Below are 6,676 nucleotides of genomic sequence, written 5' to 3'. Positions count from 1 at the left end.
AGCTTACAGCGCCGCGGAAAGTGAGGTGCAGGACGAGGCACAGGCAACAGCGGACAATGAAGTTGTGCAGAATGAATGATGGGAATTGTGCGTGCATGAAGTGATGAACAGTGAACGCGACTGGCGCACGACAAGCGTACTGGAATAAATATGTATATGTATATATGTAATTTTTGATTACAACTTTTTGAAGGTTTTTGTGGGGTTTTTTTGTTTTTGAAGAAGTTTTTGTCTCTCAACTTTCATTTTTTATATATAAAATAATGTACGGATAATGATGGTTGTAAAGTTACCTTGTCTGTCAACACACCCACTCCCTCCCCCATTCCTATATTTTTTCGAAGCAACGTCACAACGTTAGAAATGTTTACATGCTTGTACTTAATGCACTTTTGTGTTTCAAACAGGATTTACCATGGCATCCAATGGGCAGCCTGCAACTAATAGATGTGTTAGATTTAGAGAAATGTTAGTAGATAGATTGACATATTCATTTGAATGTGGTTTATCAATGTGTGTTATTGTGTTCTTCATCTCAATGTTTTGCCTGGTAACACATTGGGTCATAGCGTTCATCTCTACCGAGATGAACGAGGGGGGAGGGGGGAATAACACCACCCTTGCCCCTGGAACGAGAGCAATTACAACTATAAATATTAAAGAAGGTGATTTTTTGGTCTGGGATGGATCACACTTTGTATGGGGTTACTATACTACACCACCCACTGCTGCCCTGTCACAATCAAGAAACAAAGAAATGGAAAATGACACAATGTCCCTACCTGAAATATATAACAACCCCACGACCTTTCCCGCCCCGATCCAAAACAGCGATTTTTTGTTTATTGAGGAAGATGGAAAAGTAATTACGATGACAGAACGCAAGTTCCTATATGAAGAATTGGAAAAGGGGGGTGGGAAGGTGAAAGGGGGGCCTATTCTTTCACCTGTCGAAACTAAAAGGTACAGAAGGAGGGAGAAAAGTAGGCGGAGAAGAGAAACGAGTAGAAGGGGGTATGATGAGTATTATGGGTTAGGGTTAGACAAGATGGAAGACCCACGACACCCCCACCAAGCAAATAAATGGTATGCAGATATGAGTACAACAGCCAAACAGACAACCAATGAAAGCTGTTATGTCTGTTCGCTCATCCCCCATGCATCAGGCACACCTAAAGTGTTGTTGCCAAGAGAATTGCCCATTGTGGATGCCCAATGTCTCCTTCATCTCACGCTGTGTAGAATAAAGAACACCTTCCAAGCACACGATGTCTCTTTCAGAATGCTACAGAACAACAAAACGTGCTATTCACAAGCGTCTGGAGTGGTCTGTCCTAAAGAACCTTTCTTTGCAATACAAGGGACACTGTTTTTCGAAAACAAATGGAAAGACGAAGAAGTACTGTGCAAAGCGGAAGCACTGAGAGGTGTCCAACCAGACAAGCTGCGGTGGATGGAAAAAACGTGCTTGCCAATATGGAAAGAACACATCCCTAAACTAACATGGGTAACAGCGATGGAGAAACCCTTCAAGCTACAAAGTGAAATACAAAACGAACTATGTTTCAAGGGAGAAGGAAAAGTGGCAATGGGGACGAATAAGAACTGTAACAAAACTCTCACCATCCCAGACATGAAAAAAGGAACAGCAGCACTAATGGATACATACTGGGTATGCGGAAATAAGGCTTACTTGCACCTTCCCCAAGCATGGAGTGGCAGCTGCTCAATGGCCACTTTGCATTCAACCCTAATGGTGATTCCAGAAAGCCACATCGACGGAAATAAAAGGGTGCATGGAAACTTGAACCAGGATGTGACTTCTCCCACTACACAAGCACACCTCTATGTCCTGTCCTCCGGAGGGAAAGGAGAAGAGCTCTCACGGAACAAGCGAGCATCGAACTACATATCGCAAGCATCATCCGATTTATTGGCACAGATCCCAGACAGGTATCGCCTGTTCAGCTCCGTAGAAACATTTTTTGCCTCACTAGTTTCAAGTGTCCAAGCAAGAGCAAATGCAAAATGGCTTCAGATCACACGGTGGGAACTGATTCAGTTGGCCAACGACACTGAAGAAGGGTTCAACATAATAAAGGTGGAACTACGAGCTCTGCGACTAATGACCATGCAGAACAGGTATGTTCTGGACCTGTTAACAGCGATCGATGGAGGTGTTTGCCGAAAAATAGGAAGTGCGTGCTGCACGTTCGTACCTTCCGAAGACGCAGAAAATGGGTCCCTGTCCCACGTCATTGAAGCAGTACATAACCTGGGCGAGAAGATGAAAATGGAAGGTGGAGCTGAAGATAGCTCATGGTTCGACAATATCTTCTCCTGGGTTCCCTCATGGCTTGGAATGACAATGAAGTTCTTGATACCAATTGTGGTGATCCTCCTCGTGGTGTTCTGCCTGTGCCAGGTGGGCCTCCGATGTTGTGCTAACGCAGTCCCTAACGGTGCAATGATGATGGTGACAATGGGCAACTCTGGTGGTACAATTAAGGCGACACAAGAAGTACATGTACAGACAGGTACAGATAACACTCCCAGGTACCAGTTAGTGCCTATGTATCATGATAAGTTTATAGTAGATAAACTATGGCACACCACTATCAAAGAACCACGAGACGTGGAACTGGAATGGTATGAGGAGGTCTGGGTAGATTTGGAAGAAACTGGCGACTGTATATATTTAACCTGTACACCAGACGAGTATGCTAGAAGAGGTGAGAGCTTAAGGGGGGTGTGCAGAGCATGGATGCCTAGAAAAGGAACCCCTGCATGGGATAACGCAGTGATAGAGGAACAAGAATGTAGAAGATTGGAAGAGCTAAAGAATTCGTTACTTTAGTAACGAAAGGGGGGAAATGTAGGGGAGGACTGGCCGCGAGGCCCTCCTCACCTACAGTCTTCTCCCCAGGTGAGGACCATGACTCGGTGGGCGTCCCCTCATGCCACCCGGGCCCAGGTGGAGGAGGGTTCACCCGCCGACGACATTGCCCACACGTATCCTTTCCTTGCATTTACCAAAATTCAGTTAGGCCTAGAAGCCATCTTGTCCAGCAAGCATGGCGTGAGTTCAGCACACTGTAACAAGGCCCCCACCTTTGGAGGGCCTTTCATGCATCTCTGCCGCCACAGCAGCCCTGGTAGATCCGCTGCGAGCGCGTTCCCATGAGAAAGTCGGATATGAGCTAAACCCGAGATGCCAACACTGTAACATTCTCTCATTCACAATGTAATATTGCACCTCGCATGACCCGGTCCGCGAGGCCGGGGTGACGGGGAAAAAGCTGAAGCATCACTATCTGAAGAAAGTAGAAAACAATTCAAGTATTGGTATTAATGAACTACCTCTGTTTAAACAGATCCTGTAAACTGTGAATAAACCATAAAAATGTAACGTTATATGATATCACTCCAGGTCTGGACTAGTGCTGCTATAACCACAGAGAAAGATGTTGACCAAACGTGTAACCTCTAACTGTATAAGTGTTCTTTCAATATTATGTAGAAACCTGAACTCATATATGTTTTCTTAATCACCCAAAGCGGCGAGCACCAATCTCTGTAGGCCATAACCTAGAACCGCCTCGTATAACGTCTAATGTACATACAATACGCACACAATGTAGTGAATATAATGTTAGGTAATGAAAAGGTACTGGAACCGACTGTATTAAAGAAATGTGTAACGAAATTGAAATGTATATGTGTGTCTAAAATAACATCGAAATAAGGCAGAACATTATAAAAATTCTGCATTCAATAGTCAGCAACGCACGAGGAAAAGACCTTTGTGGATATATGCAAGGCCATTCTCCCTCCCACCCTACCAAGCCTGCCAGATAAAAAAGCTAAGACTTGTGCCGCGCTCCCTCACCTCCCCCAACCAAGCTGGAGTTACTTCAGAGAGTCAGAGGCCCCGGCACCGCAACCAAGGCCACAGCCCGCCACCTGTGTTATTTACAGCACGATAATAAACCCACGTTTGAATCCACTGATCTACCAGCACCCTCTCATAAATCCCACAAACCCCCCCTAGACCCCCCAAGAATCATGACCCCGTACAAGGACGACCCCCATCATTGGGACAAGACACAGAGACCCATTTATATAATAACTCCTAACGCGGCAGACAGACATGTATCATTCGGCCCAGGCCCCAGAGCCCAGTCCCGTGACCTAAAATACCGGTCAATAGGACACAGGTAAATCTCACCCCAACCGACAACCACCAGACCTTTCACGAGGTGCATTCCTCATGTGTTGCGTTTATTTTATAAGATAAACTACCGAGCGATTTATTGACGAACTTAAATGCCGTTTTTTGAATAACTGCAGTGTGCATGGCCTAGGGCAAACGAGACAGGGAAGGTATTCGTCATTGTCACAGGCTGCCCCAGCATACCAACACCGCGCGGATGACCTCAAGCTGGCCTGCCAGGCCCAACCCAACCCACGAGGCTGACCAGTGACGTCTTCACGCCAAGACCAACCACGCTGCAGCAACACCTATAGTTAGTCGACGCCACCCAATCCCAATTAACTTGTGCCCCCTATAGTGTGTAGGTGCTGATGACGTTTTTTGTATTAGAAATACGCCTGTCTTTGCGATTGTCAGACAGAGCGCTCTCGGAGGTTGCAGAGTTCTTTGCATGCCCTATTCTTGGATAAACTCCCACTTACGCTCACCCGCACTCTGTCTTGGCCTTATTCCCACTACGGGAGAGTCCTTTATTGTCTCTCATTGCGGGGAGGATCGTGCTGAATTGGGGGCGCTTCCTTTCAGGTTTCTTGACCGATAAAGTATTTGAAAAAAAGAAAAACAACATTCTTTACAAATGACGGCGGCACTTGCGTAACAACGTGGTGATGTCATCAACACACGCCACTATTTATTGGTGGCCATTTTGAATAATTAAGCGAATGATGACAGGAGCAGCCCTATCGCTCGCGGATCCTTTCCCTTTGCTCGTACTGACATATATCTTTAAGTAAATAGACATCTTTTTTAAATTGATTCTACGGACAGCTTTAAGCACACTCTTATTGGTGCACTCCTTTTCCCCCTTTTTTTAAGATGTTGATGATTTGCGTGCCGCACGCACAATATTTAATCAAGTTCCAGTTCCAAAGCTTTTAGGAATTTCAATATGAATGATCTGTTTTGACAAGAATCTCCAACTTTAGCTAAAATTGTGTGAGTATCTATCTGACATCTTTTGAGTCATTAAGTCCCTACTTGCATTTTCATGCATTCGGGTAATAAGTTAACTTTTTCCTTTTTATAGTAAACACCTGGTTTACCGAGCGGCAACTGAGGCGGAGGACCTTCTTTGCATCATTTCTCTGAAGAGATCTGCAGCATACTACATTCAGGATTATCCCCTGGCAAGATCTACTGACATTTCTTTAGGCTTCTTATCATGTTAGTCTAAAAGTTCCAGTTTCATCCCCAGTCATTCGGGTAATAAATGAACTCCTTCTTTTATAGCGAAGATCCTTTTTCTCACCGAGTGACAAACGCGTCACAGAGTCTTTGCCACAGCACTTACCTAAAGAGTTTCAGCAGCATACTATTATCAGGACAATCTCCTGGCAAGAAAGTCCTGTGGCCATCTTACATTTTTTACCCACCCCAGCTCCCATTTAAATAATTAATATGAACAAATAAGTGTTTATTCTTTTCTATACAGGGTACACAGTATAGCTGCAGGGAAAGCAGGGCGGATGGTGACACCATCAAGAGACAAGTACCCTCGGGCCTATGGAACAGTATGGAGGAGGTTTGAACTTTTTCTTAACTTATTCTGAGTTTGACAACATTTATACATAGACATTGGCATACTTGTATTCCAGTGTAGCAATGGATTTCTGAAACAAAGACAGGCAGGAAACAGGGTGAGTACTGGTGATCCACCCATTTAATTAGGTGTTGACAATAATGCCTTCGAATTTACAGCTAAGAATGACCATCTCTGTTGGAGAGTATTAGCATTTGGATTTGAGAAAAAACAACTTTGGATTAATTTGTTGATACTTGAATTGGTGATATACAACTGTTGTATTTATGTTTCAAAAATATTGCCTACACTCATATTATCTTTGTTCATGTTGTTTTGTAGAAATCTTGTCATTAGAAGCCCCTGATGAAGAGTATAACCCGAAACGCGTTGGGAATTTTGTTTATTAAATTCATGAAATTATGTGACTACGGAATGGTTATTTGAAGAATGTATATATATTTTATCCCTTAAACCTTGCATAATTTGCACATGAATGGTAAGTACTATAACACATTTATAAGTAGCAAGTCAGGTTTCTCTTTTGGAACCACATGCCATTTACTATTAGCTTCTTGCCTTATTTAGGTTATAAGAAAGTGTGCAGGGGATGTGAGGTCCCTAACAGGGACCTTCATCTTTTTCACTGTTGTATATACAACCTATATGCCAAGGTTGTTAGTTTTCTACCCCGCACCTGAAACACATTTGAACAGCTTGTTGTAAATTCACATGCGTTTATCTTAAAACCCTCTGTCAGTTTATGCCCTCACCACATCTTAAGTTGATGTGCATTGTGTCAACTTAGTGTAATCGTATAGGGCAAAAGGCCCATGGGCGAACCAAAAACGCAAAATGCATCTGTGGGCCAGTTTTTTGGGTCA

The 6,676-nt window shown here is 43.8% G+C and overlaps 1 long non-coding RNA gene across 1 annotated transcript; it reads left to right on the top strand.

Moving 5' to 3' along the window:
• The first annotated feature begins 5,155 nt into the window (after positions 1-5,155).
• Positions 5,156-6,214, top strand: LOC138522566 (uncharacterized). Its single transcript, XR_011283321.1, has 3 exons — positions 5,156-5,209; positions 5,301-5,795; positions 6,135-6,214. It is a non-coding gene; the product is annotated as an uncharacterized lncRNA (long non-coding RNA).
• The last annotated feature ends 462 nt before the right edge of the window (positions 6,215-6,676 follow it).

The sequence above is a fragment of the Ambystoma mexicanum genome, chromosome 1q (assembly GCF_040938575.1).
Source record: "Ambystoma mexicanum isolate Mex_15411 chromosome 1q, UKY_AmexF1_1, whole genome shotgun sequence".
Lineage (NCBI taxonomy): Eukaryota > Metazoa > Chordata > Amphibia > Caudata > Ambystomatidae > Ambystoma > Ambystoma mexicanum.
The sequence above is the reverse complement of the archived record's forward strand: the minus strand, read 5'-3'. Positions and strand labels throughout refer to the sequence as shown.